The sequence below is a fragment of the Ctenopharyngodon idella genome, chromosome 10 (assembly GCF_019924925.1).
Source record: "Ctenopharyngodon idella isolate HZGC_01 chromosome 10, HZGC01, whole genome shotgun sequence".
Lineage (NCBI taxonomy): Eukaryota > Metazoa > Chordata > Actinopteri > Cypriniformes > Xenocyprididae > Ctenopharyngodon > Ctenopharyngodon idella.
In genome coordinates this window covers 16,649,689-16,662,889 of record NC_067229.1, presented here as the reverse complement: position 1 = coordinate 16,662,889, position 13,201 = coordinate 16,649,689, and positions in this window count along the sequence as shown.

Here is a 13,201-nt window from a genome sequence, read left to right as displayed (position 1 = left end):
ACAACCGTATCAGTGACTACCTCATTGTTCTGTTACTGCCCAGGCTCTCCTCGACTTGGGCTCAGCAGGAAACTTAATTTCCCAGGACTTCCTCAAACAACTCAAGAAATTCCCCTGCTCACAAGCCCTGAGGGTTCATTCTATACTGGGTAAGCTGCTGGGTCGAGGAGTCATCATGCATTACACACCACCCATTACGCTCAACATTGGCAGCCTACATAGGGAGAAAATGTCATTTTTTGGTGCTGGTAGGGTCTACTGCTGACATCATCTTAGGATGCCCGTGGATGCAAGTGCATGCCCCAACAGTGTCATGGTCATGACAATATTCTGTTGGAGTTGGAGTAAAAACTGCTTCCAGAACTGCCTTCAACTTCCTCTAAGACAAGAAAAAAAAAAACACAACTCCAGCAGATGTAACCAGTAATTCTGTTCCCAAACACACGACCACAGGCACTCCTCATGAAGATCCAGGTACCTCCCTCATGCCTAAATCTACCACCATAAAGAGCCCTAACATTAAATCCGGCGTAAGCATCCCAGAAAAGTATTGAGCGTTCCAGGATGTGTTTAGCAAGCAGCTGGCTACTAGACTACCACCTCATCAGCCATGAGACTGTGCAATAGATCTGCTACCTGGTGTCATCTTGCCCAAACAGAAAATATATCCTTTATTGAACCCGAAGATGAAGGCCATGGATGAGTACATCAGGGAAGCGCTCAAGCAAGGATTCATTCGACCATCAACCTTTCCAGTTTTTTCTTTATGGCCAAAAAGGACAGAGGCTTGAGGCCATGCATCGATTATCTTGCCCTAAATGAGCAATTATTAAATACCGTTATCCACATCCCCTGGTCCCGGCCACCCTAGAACAGCTGAGGGGCACTTGCATCTTCACCAAGCTGGACCTGCGTAGCGCCTACAACCTCATCTGAATAAAGAGGGGCGATGAATGGAAGACCGCCTTCATAACACCATTAGGGCACTACGAATATCGGGTAATGGTGTACGGGCTGGCCAACTCACCCTCCGGGCTTTATGAATGAGGTGTTCTGTGATGTTCTTCAGTGTTTCGTCATCATGTACATCAGTGATATTCTGATTTACTCCCGGAACCTGGCCGACCATCGCCATCACATTATGCAGATCCTCCAACGACTCAGGGAATACCAACTGTACCTGAAGCTTGAGAAGTGCGAATTACACACTTTACAGTCACCTATCGCCTTGGACATAACAATGTTAAAGCTGGCATTCTTTCTTGTGTCTACTCACCAGAGCCCATTCAACATCAACCAGAACCCATTCTCCCTCCAGCCATCATTGTAAGCCCCATCCAGTGGGCACTGGATGAACAGAACACCACTGCCACCCAAATGGAGCCTGCTCTGCCGGGAGGTCGGGATGCCTCTTTGTACCACCAGCCCTCTGTGTATCCCTAATGGACTGAGTTCACTTGTCTTTGGGATCCGGGCATCCAGGTAGCCAGCAAACCCTCTCACTCCTCCATAACCACTACTGATGGCCCAGTATGACCCAGCATGTTCAACGGTATGTCAAGGGCTGTACTACTTGTGTTATTTCGAAGTCTCTGAGACATCTTCCAGAAGGCAAGCTCCATCCCTTACCTATGCTTCACAGACACCTTCACTTGCATCTTGGTAGCAGTTGACCGCTTTTCAAAGGCCTGTCGACTAATTCCCCTCAAGGGTCTGCCATCCGCCATGGAAATGGCTGAGGCATTATTCCATCACGTATTACGCAATTTTGGCCTGCCAGAAACATAGTATTGGATCGGGGACCCCAGTTCACCTCTCACGTCTGGAAGGCCTTTTTTCAACTCCTCTGGGTTTCGGTGAGTTTGTCTTCTGGTTACCATCCCCAAACAAATGGTCAAATTCAGGAGATTGATTCAGGAGATTGGAGACAATGGAGAATTGGAGAATTCAGGAGATTGAAGACAACGAAAGATTTAGTTAAGTGTGACTGTTATTCCATTCTGCAAAAATAATACTTACCTGCTGAACTTGTGTTCACCTACCTGCTAAATAAACTCCAGTGCTGCTGATCTCCGTGTCTCTTCCTCTTATTATTGTGACACATTAAAATTGCAAAATTATTTATAGTTAGTAGAGTGTCTAAAGTGGACCATCAAAATAAAATGTGACCCACCCTTATATTTAGCATAGAAAGGGCCTAGGCCTGAAAATCACCATTTTAAAAATCTCTAATATTTCCAAGGTTTTCATGACCGTGGAACCCTTTAACTAATTTCAATAGTTATCTGCTGCAGCTTAATCTGTGTGCTCTATTGCAGAGAGAAAATTTTTTTTGTAAAACGTTTTTGTAAATAAAGTGTGTCAGGTGCAGACCGACCCAGACGAACCCAAACTGACCCTGGTGCTGTTCCATAATAGACAGTCTTGTCCAAGACTCCCCTAGTGGTGTACTGGCTGTCTTTCCACTGCAAGAATGCTCTGTTGCTCTACAAGCTGATTTGTGGAAACTTCTTCTTTCTAGACATCAAGGGAGGTTCAGTGTTTGGTTTGATAAAAGACTGCTCTTCTGTCTAAACTCCCTGTGTGATGAATCACTTCCCAGAGAGGAGGAGAAGAATAGCTTTGCTCATCATGTTTTGCGTTCCAGTCGAGGTCCAGTTTTGCATTCAAGATGGAATTAATGTGAAGACTCTGCTAGCATAAATAATTTACCCACAACATTGCTCATTTTGGAGATGCTTTTTTTAGACCCCGAATAAGTGAACAAATAATACTAATCCATCTGTTTTTTCTCTTTTTTTTTCTTTCTTTTTTTTTTTTTTTTCCCCTCAATTTTTGTTCCTCAAAATAAAAATCAAATGAAATAGGAATACAAAGGAATACAAAAACCCTGAAAAACTATTCTGTTTCTTAAACAAGAAAATCAAATGACTAGGAGGTACATGTACATGGACCCATAATATATTTCAGTTTCAGCAGTTATAGTACTTTAACTTAAGATTATTTAGTTGCCAAAGCATGATTTCTAAATTTTATTTCAGTTTAGGTTTTTCCATCTAATATTTCATTTTATTTCAGCAATATTTCAGTTACCAAAACTGATTTTTAATAGTTTGTTACTTTGTTACATATTAGCCACTTTTTGTTGTCATAGTTAGTTGTTATATTTAGTTATATTTTAATTAGTGCTGTCAAATTGATTAATCACGATTAAACAAATGTAACAAAAGTTTGTGTGTGTTAGTGTATATATATATATATATATATATATATACAGGTGCTGGTCATATAATTAGAATATCGTGAAAAAGTTCATTTTTTTATTGTAAATTATTTTAAAAAATGAAACTTTCATATATTCTAGATTCCCTACATGTAAAGTAAAACATTTCAAAAGTTTTTTTTTTTTTTTAATTTGTTGATTAGAGCGTACAGCTAATGAAAGTCCAAAATTCAGTATCTCAAAATATTAGAATATTTACATTTGAGTTTCATTAAATGACCATCCCTACAGTATAAATTCCGGGTATCTCTTGTTCTTTGAAACCACACTAATGGGGAAGACTGCTGACTTGGCAATGGTCCAGGAGACAATCATTGACACCCTCCACAAAGAGAGTAAGTCACAGAAGGTCATTACTGAATGGGGTGGCTGTTTACAGAGTGATGTATCAAAGCATATTAAATGCAAAGTTGACTGGAAGGAAGAAATTGGGTAGGCAAAGGTGCACAAGCAACAGGGATGACCGCAAGCTTGAGAATACTGTCAAGTAAAGCCGATTCAAACACTTGGGAGAGCTTCACAATGAGTAGAATGAAGCCGGAGTCAGCGCATCAAGAGTCACCACACTCAGACATCTTCAGGAAAAGGACTACCAAGCCACTTCTGAACCAGAGACAACGTCAGAAGCATCTTACCTGGGCTAAGGAGAAAAAGAACTGGACAGTGAACAGTGGTCGAAAGTCCTCTTTTCAGATAAAAGTAAATTTTGCATTTCATGTTGAAATCATGGTCCCAGAGTCTGAAGGAAGACTGGAGAGGCACAGAATCCAAGCTGCTTTAAGTCTAGTGTGAAGTTTCTGAAGTCAATAATGATTTGGGGGGGCCGTGACATCTGCTGGTGTTGGTCCATTGTGTTTTATCAAGTGCAAAGTCAATGCAGCCATCTTCCAGGAGATTTTGGAGCACTTTATGCTTCCATCTGCTGACAAGCTTTATGGAGATGCTGATTTCCTTTTCCAGCAGGACTTTAGCATCTGCCCACAGTGCAAAAACCACTTCCAAGTGGTTTGCTGACCATGATATTACTGTGCTTTATTGGCCAGCCAATATGCCTGACCTGAATCTATGGGATATTTTCAAGAGAAAGATGAGAAACAGTCGATCCAACAATATACAGATGATCTGAAGGCTCAATAGTGCCTCAGCAGTGCCACAGGCTGATCACTTCCATGCCACACTTCACTGATGCAGTAATTTGTGCTAGGAGCAAATCATTTGCTGTAATATGTCCTGCCGATCAAGTATTGAGTGCACAAAAGAACATACTTTAAAGAACTTGAACTTTTCTGTTTTGCAAATCCATTTTTTGATTGGTCTTAGGAAATATTCTAATATTTTGAAATACTGGATTTTGGACTTTCATGAGCTGTACGCTCTAATCATCAAAATTAAAAAAAAAAACTTTTGAAATGTTTTACTTTACATGTAGGGAATCTAGAATATATGAAAGTTTCATTTTTAAAAATAATTTATAATAAAAAAATGAACATTTTTTGATGATATTCTAATTATATGACCAGCACCTGTATGTATATATATATATATACATATATATATATATATATACATTTACAGTGTATTTACAAACTTTTGTTAGATGCAATTAATCGTGATTAATCAACTTGACAGCACTAATTATATATATATATATACAGTGCTGCTTGAAAGTTTGTGAACCCCTTGCAGAATCTGTGAAAATGTGAATAATTTTAATAAAATAAGAGGGATCATACAATATGCATGTTATTTATTATTAAGTACTGTCCTGAGTAAGATATTTTACATAAAAAATGTTTACATATGGTCCACAAAACAAAAAAAAATAGCTGAATTTATAAAAACAACCCGCTCAAAAGTTTATGAATCCTTGATTCTTAATTTGTGTGGTTACCTGGATGATCTACGACCGTTTTTTTTTGTTTTGTGATGGTTGTTCATGAGTCCCATGTTTGTCCTGAGCAGTTAAACTGCTCAATATTCTCCAGAAAAATCCTCCAGGTCCTGAAAATTCTTTAGATTTCCAGCATCTTTTGCATATTTGAACCCTTTCCAGTGACTGTATGATTTTGAGATCCATCTTTTTACACTGAGGACAACTGAAGGACTCAAGCGCAACTAAAATAGTCGTGGATCATCCAGGTAACCAGACACAGTATTAGGAATCAAGGGTTCATAAACTTTTGAATGGGGTCATATTTATAAATTCAGCTATTTTTTTTGTCTTGTGGACTGTATGTAAACATTGTTTATGTAAAATATCTTACTCAGGACAGTACTAAATAAAAAATGACATGCATTTTGTATGATCCCTTTTATTTTGTTAAAGTTATTCACATTTTCACAGATTCTGCAAGTGGTTCACAAACTTTCAAGCAGCACTGTGTATATATATATATATATATATATATATATATATATAATACATGCATACACACATTAATGTATATATTGATGTATACAGTATATACCAATGTCAATTAGTTTTTTTTTCTTCACACTTGGCTGCTGTACAGCTTCAGAAGTCTTGAAATATGGTGCAAAAGCCAGTGGAAAAAATAACATGTATAAACATTTTTCTTTTGAATTTAATTGCTATCAAATGTTGCATTTGATTTATTTTCCCAAATCAAGAACTGATGCTATCATGTTTGTTCAGTAGTCCATGGTCTGATTTTAGAGCCGTCAGTCATTGCAATGACATTATAAGCGTATAGCGTGAGCCACGTGTAAGAGCGTGATGACAGGTACATCCTTTCAAACTGAATTTACCCCCCAAATGTATTCGACATGATTTCTCCTCAGCCAGGACATAAACCAGAGGCTGACCGTGATAGCAAACACCACAAAACGAATACAAGCCTTCAGAGAATTGCAGACTCAGGCTATTTAGAGAAACCTGCATGAAAGCTTCTCTTTGTAAAATGCGTTTTTCACATTCACAAAGCAAGACCTGTTTTACATCTTTAGTTCACTTTGTCATGCAATGCTACCATTACAGCCTACTTTGTCATTCTATTTGGTTTTGGTAGTATAATTTTGAGCTGTTTTAAAAACATTATGCTGTTAATTATGAAATATATATACATATATTGGATTAAAATGTAAATGTGATTACAGTGTGGTGACACATTTGGCTTCACATTGCAAGTCAAAACATTAGCATGCTAGCCAAAGTGTGCTGAAACATTAGCGTTGCATCCCAAATGATGCACTATACACTATGCACTTATACACTGTGTACTTATGCACTATGTACTCAACCGTGTAATGTATGAATTTTATAAGGTTATTTTGAAATTCAACATCAGAGTCTGTTAGCCCCTACCCTTCTGCTACGTAATTAAAGCTGCAACAGTTGAGTGCATAAAGTGTCCAACATTCCACACTTAGTTTTTTCGGTTAATTAAGTGCGTCATCTGGGTATTTAAAGTGCACTTTAAATACTTTAATTTTGAATTTTCAGTGTGAACAAACTACTCACACTGTTTATACTACAAAATGGCATAGAATAGTGCATAAGTACGTGAATTGGGACGCACCTAAAAAAAACACTAACAACAGGGAGCATTACATAAATGATGAACTTTTATCTTTAAAGTCTGAATGATTTTTCACATCTGTATTTCATTATATGATAAGAATAAGATCTTTTCATGGTACTGACTGTATTACAGCATAAAGAATGAGAAATGCAGCAATTAGTTTTAATTAGTTTCTTTAAATATAGTAATTTACTTGCAAAAAATAAAAAGTTGAAACAACAACAACAAAAAAAAAATGACTAAAGCAATTACTGAAGCAGATGCCCCCATGTCCTCCCATATTTATTGTAGTCATGGAGTTTCCCGATGTGAGCCGTCAGCTCCGCTACAATTTGGAGTGGTTAAGGCCCGGGTATACTTAATTTTCTGCTTTCTGTGAGTGCAGAAAGACGCATTCGCACTATTTAGTGGACTTTTCAAGTGCTAAAGTCACTCGCACATGCACTGGATCAGGCTATCTCGCCAAAATTTGATCTTTTTGGTGAATATGAGCAAGTGTTTTTTTAAGCCAATGATTTAAAGGAAAAAGATTTGCCAGTTTTTTTTCATTAGCATAACTTTTGCAGGGATAAAAATTGTTTAGAGTAATAATGTGCTGTTGCTATCAACGGTTCTTCTGCTAAGCACATTCATTCAGAGCTGTCTGTTTACGTCTCCAAGTTTTGAACAAGTGACTCTCACTGGCTGTTTGAAAAGATTCAAATACCTTACAGACTTGGAAAAGTTCACTGCTGTCTCAGACATATGCCTCAATATTTCAGAAACCCCACTTGAGTGTGTCACGATGTTTTTATCTGAGCCTGTTTTATGGACTTTCTTCAGGTGCTGTGTTTGTGCTGAGAAAGCAAGAATTGCGAGAATTAGAAATAGGAAATGATCTCAAATATTTCCACAGCTGCACTGTATCCAAAGTAAGGCCTGCAGCGTAACTACAACAGCAGGCTCACATTGTGCTTCACACCGACAATGGTTCAACAGAAATGAGGCTCTATACAGAAAACTTTTTTTTTTTTTAGTTACCCCATTGAGTTTTTCTTAATGCCGATAAATTGTATAATAGTGGGAGTGAGAATTATTATGAACAATGTCTACTGCAAACTACCACAAAAGATATTCATAATATATAATTGACACTGTTTTAGACATGTTTTCTCAGTAACACTTTAGAATACTGATCCTTCATTAATGAATAACTACACAGGAACAAATGAGTAATGCATTATTAACACTCTAGTAACTACAATTAACTAACAAGAAACTCTGATTAGTGAATTAGTAAGTAACAGTGCTCAGTTGAAGGTGGTAGTTTACTATTAGCTAATCAGTAAGTACTATTTTTTTCATACCTCCCAGAGAACTACTAAGAACTACTATAAACAGGTTCATAATTAATGTGAATAATCCATAATGTATAATTAATGCTGCATTCCAGGCAGGTTTTTGAACCCGTAAGTCATGACTTCTAACTACGACACACGACTTTGTAGCGTTCCAAGCAAGTCACGCCAAACTGCCTGAGCACAAGGAATTGTGGTAGCTAGATGTAAACAGACCAGCATGGCGGACCATACGGGGCTTATGCTCATTTACAATCATTTCTATCGCCAAAGGTGCTTACTCCTTGCTTATTTGAGGAAAAAGGAGGAGGGAAAATGGTGCATAAGGCAAGAGAAGCTGTTATACCTTTTATTTTATGTTATTTGTATATTTGGAAATGTATTCGTAGGGGCTGCCATTGTTGTTTCGCGGGCTATGTGACGTCAGAGCACGAAACTGGGAGTACATCGATCTAGTACGAGTTCACGGGTGGGAAGTCACGGGTTTGACTGCCGTTCCAGTGCACTTTCACGGGTAGAAGGTTGGAAAAACACAGGTTGCCTGGAACGCAGCATAATTCTAAAGTGAAGATCATGGTAACCCACTAGTAATGACTGAAGTATTACCAAATCCTTCAGAAGGAATGACTAATTATTTGGATCAGTATTCTAAAGTGAAAAACATGATAACTCTCTAGTGACTACTGGAGTCATTGTAAACTTTTGAGGTTTTTGTAAAGTATTGGATAGTGATAGAGTTACTACATAATTCTAATGGAACTACAAATTATTGTAGTAACCCACTAGTAATTACTTAACTGTTACCAAATACATCAGAAGGAATTACTGTACAAAACTGTACAAAAAATTTACAAAAACCTCAAAAGTTTACAATGACTTCAGTAGTTACTAGAGAGTTATCATGTTTCTCACTTTAATACTGATCCAAATAATTAGTCATTCTTTCTGAAGGATTTGGTAATACTTCAGTCGTTACTAGTGGGTTACCATGATCTTTACATTAGAATTAATTATACATTATGCATCATTCATGTTAATTATGAACCTGTATATAGTAGTTCTTATAGTACTTTTCTGGGAGGTATGAAAAAAATTGTAGTTACTGATTAGCTAATAGTGAACTACCACCTTCAACTGAACACTATTACTTACTAACTCATTAATCAGTTTCTTGTTAGTTAATGGTAGTTACTAGAGTGTTAATAATGCATTACTCATTTGTTCCTGTGTAGTTATTTATTAATGAAGGATCAGTATTAGGTTTTTTGTATTTGTTGATTTATGATTATTGCAGTTTGACAAACTTTTCCCTCTGATTACAAGACCATTGATCTGAAAGAGACAGTGTTTGGGAAATATGACTTATATCCACCTCTATTCAGTGTCAGGAATCGGATTTTAATTTATAAAAAGTTTTCACAGACAAACTGAATGTGTTTATACAGGTAAGAGTATTGTGAAGATGCATTATTGTTTGTTGACAGCAGGGGGCTCTATAGATGGGCCATTCTTCAAATAGAAGAAACTTTTCTGTTCCCTAGGATTATTTTAAAGAATACATGTTTTTTTTTTTTTTTTTTTTTTTTTAAATGATTCATGTTTTAAAATATAGATTATAAGATATTTTATTGTACTTTAGTTATTTTAGTGTTACTTTATAACATTTAATATTTTATAATGTTGTGGGCTCCCTCTATAACAAATGGACAATTTAATTTTAATAATTTTTAATTCAATACATTTAAATTTAATTCAATTTTTTACATCACAGTCTGAGTAGCTTTATTCAGTGTTATTACCAAACCAGTTTGTATTGACGAATGTGTGAAATCCACTTTAAAGATAATAAAGGCCTGCATGATCATCAGATTCATATTCTAGGTCATGTGCTAAAACATTTGCACCTAACTGAAGAATCACATATAAAAAGATGAAAAGGAAACAAACAACTGAGACTGCCTGAACACCTGCCTAGATGATTAACTAACTCCATATCATTTCATTAGGAACTGTTCCTTCATCTTACAGTTTTGATGTGTAATACTCTTTAAATGTACTGTTGCATGTCAACATCTATTTAGACCAATGAAAACATGGGAAAACAGTTAATGGCATCATGTTGCCCTACCGCTGAAAAAAAAAAGTGTAAAAACAGTTTTCACTAAGAAATTGCTAGCAAATTAATTAATATTAAATAATAAAAACACATTAAATTAAACATGAAATTTTGAAGTAGAAAAACTGAAACAATATATTCTTGTCCATTTTTTTGTTGCATTGACAACTCTTCTAAAAATGAAATTTTAAAATGTAAACTACCCTCACTGTACGTCAGTATAAAATAGTTTCACCACATAAGAATGATTCTTAACTTGTTAATTTGAGTATTAATGTGAGCACTGTGCAATATTACGCCATTTACGCCATTCTGAATCCAAACAACATGATTAAACACGTGGGTGTTTTACTGTGTATGGCAGTGTGTGGCAACTTCAAACAAAATCCCGCCATACAAGGCAACATTCCAAAACACAACAGCATAATCTGCTTAAAGGGAATGTTGCTGCTTGAATATCTGGCACTTGGTTTTGCCAAAAGCAAGATTTTTGCCACTTTTTGGAAAACACATGGATTGGTGTTTGTCACAGTGTTTTCTTGTCTCTGGAATGGAGGGGAAAGCGAATCAAATCAACAACAGTCTAAGTCTCATTCACTCTGTTGAAATGAAAAGTAAATAAACTCAATTTCAGGTCAAATATATTTGAGTTGTTTTTGAACAAATGTCAAGGAATCTCGACTCACAAATTGTTCCTGACCTCATAAAAGTTTGCTTTTTCCGCTGTGCGGCAGAAATAATCCAGACGCCTTCAGTTCGTTGACACTGTCCAACAGCACAAGAACAGAGGGAATAAACGGAGGTTTACACCCACCTGCTAGCATGAGTCACCGGATTCAACTGCCAATCTCACAGATTAAAGTTCTTTCACCGCACAGCAGGAAACAAACCATTAATAACAGCAGGCCCAGCTCCACAGTCAGGAGCTTGGCCCATCCTGGCCCCATGCCAAATACTGACCGCTTGCAAAATTAGTGCGATGTTCAATGCAGCTCCAGATTTTGAGGGAGATCATGCTTTTCGGCCGCTTGGTATTAAAAATCTGCTTGCTATTTAGAAACTAGAAAGCAGTATTAGAACGTGACCGCAGTTACACACAGAGAGCTGCGCTTCAGCGCACCATTACTGAACTAAGTTCTCTTTTGTGTCTTAGGCTCTGTTTCCACCTGGTATTAAGATGCGCTTAGGTTGATTAAATCACAAGTGGACGACACTAAATACAGGTGTAAACGGGGTGTTAAACATTTTGACCTTGTCCAGTTTCGACCACTTCCACTTTCCACTCGAAATTCGACCGGATTGCTTTGGAAACGCTCATGTGGTCGAATGTGTTCAAACAGCGCAAAAGACCGCCTACTCTCCACCTACTGACCCAACGCGTAAACATTACGGGAAGCGTGCCAGCCAGATGGGATTTAAACTTTGTTTGGAGACCCAAGTTTGGTTTGAAGATGAAAAACGTACTAAGCACAATGTTCTTTCACCACTCCTGATTTCTAAAACACACTCACCACGTTCGGCATGGTCTTGTGGCTATCAGAGCTGAAACGAAAGCTGATGCTCTCCGTATGTTTTTCCGTCATCTCTGGGCGTGTTCATATGTAAATTGAGCAAGCTTATTTTGTCCATTCGATCGAAAGTTCTGAAAAAGTCCATGCATTTACCTGCCCATAGACCCTCCCCTTGAAGAAATCAGGACAGAAGTGGTTAAAAGTGGACAAAAGAGACGGATTAAAATACCAGGTGTAAACGGGTATGTGTCTATGTGTCTTTTTACAGGTGTGCATAAAATTCTGAGATTACATTACACTGTTATTAATTTTGAGGAATACTGAATGTTTTCGTGCAAGTGAGATGAGTAAATAAATGTTCACATTTAGTGTAGAACTACAGTAACTGTCATGTTTACATAGCGCACACAATGCCTCTGTACTTTATTTCTCTCAACATGGGGACAGGAGAGCTTTCAGTCAATAAATGTGAAAAAGTAACTTGCGTTACTTAGCGTTACCTAGTAACGCTAAGTTACTAAGTGACATTGAGCCCTGTGTGAGTCCCTTTTAAGACCTGCCCCTTTTGTTATAAAATAAAGTTACAAAATCTGTTATGTGGAAAAATAAAAAAATGTTAAAACTCTGGCCCACCAGGAATGTCACTTGGCCCACCTTAGATCTCAAAGCTGGAGCCGGGCCTGAATAGCAGTATAATTTATGGCTTTAGATCAAAACAGAATGAATACAAGACCTGCATAGCCTATAAACTAACAAGGAAGCACTAAATAATGTTTAGATAAGTGCGATGTTATGTTATAATACCAGTAGGTGGCAATAAGGGACTGTGAGACGGAATCTGAATAAAATGAGTAATTATTATTCATTCAGAGAAAAAAAAAAATGACTGAATTCATTAGCATACCAGTCTTTCTATTTCTGCCATAGACTATCTGTTACATCTGTCAGCTGAGGATGCAATTGTTTACCAGCAGATGGCAGCCTTCCTTATTGTCACACTCTGTTATTCCCAGACTCCATTTCCCAGAACTCTCTGCTCATTATTAGTTTATCAGTTTCAGCTGTGTCTGGTTTAAACATTGTAATTAAAGGGTTAGTTCACCCAAAAATGAAAATAATGTCATTTATTACTCACCCTCATGTCGTTCTACACCCGTAAGACCTTCGTTCATCTTCGGAACACAAATTAAGATATTGTTGATGAAATCTGATGGCTTAGTGAGGCCTCTATTGAAAGCAAAGCCATTCAAACTCTCCAGGTCCATAAAGGTACTAAAAACATATTTGAAACAGTTCATGTGAGTTCAGTGGTTCAATATTAATATTATAAAGCGACAAGAATACTTTTTGTGCGCCAAAAAACAAAATAACGACTTTTCAACAATATCTATATGGGCCAATTTCAAAACACT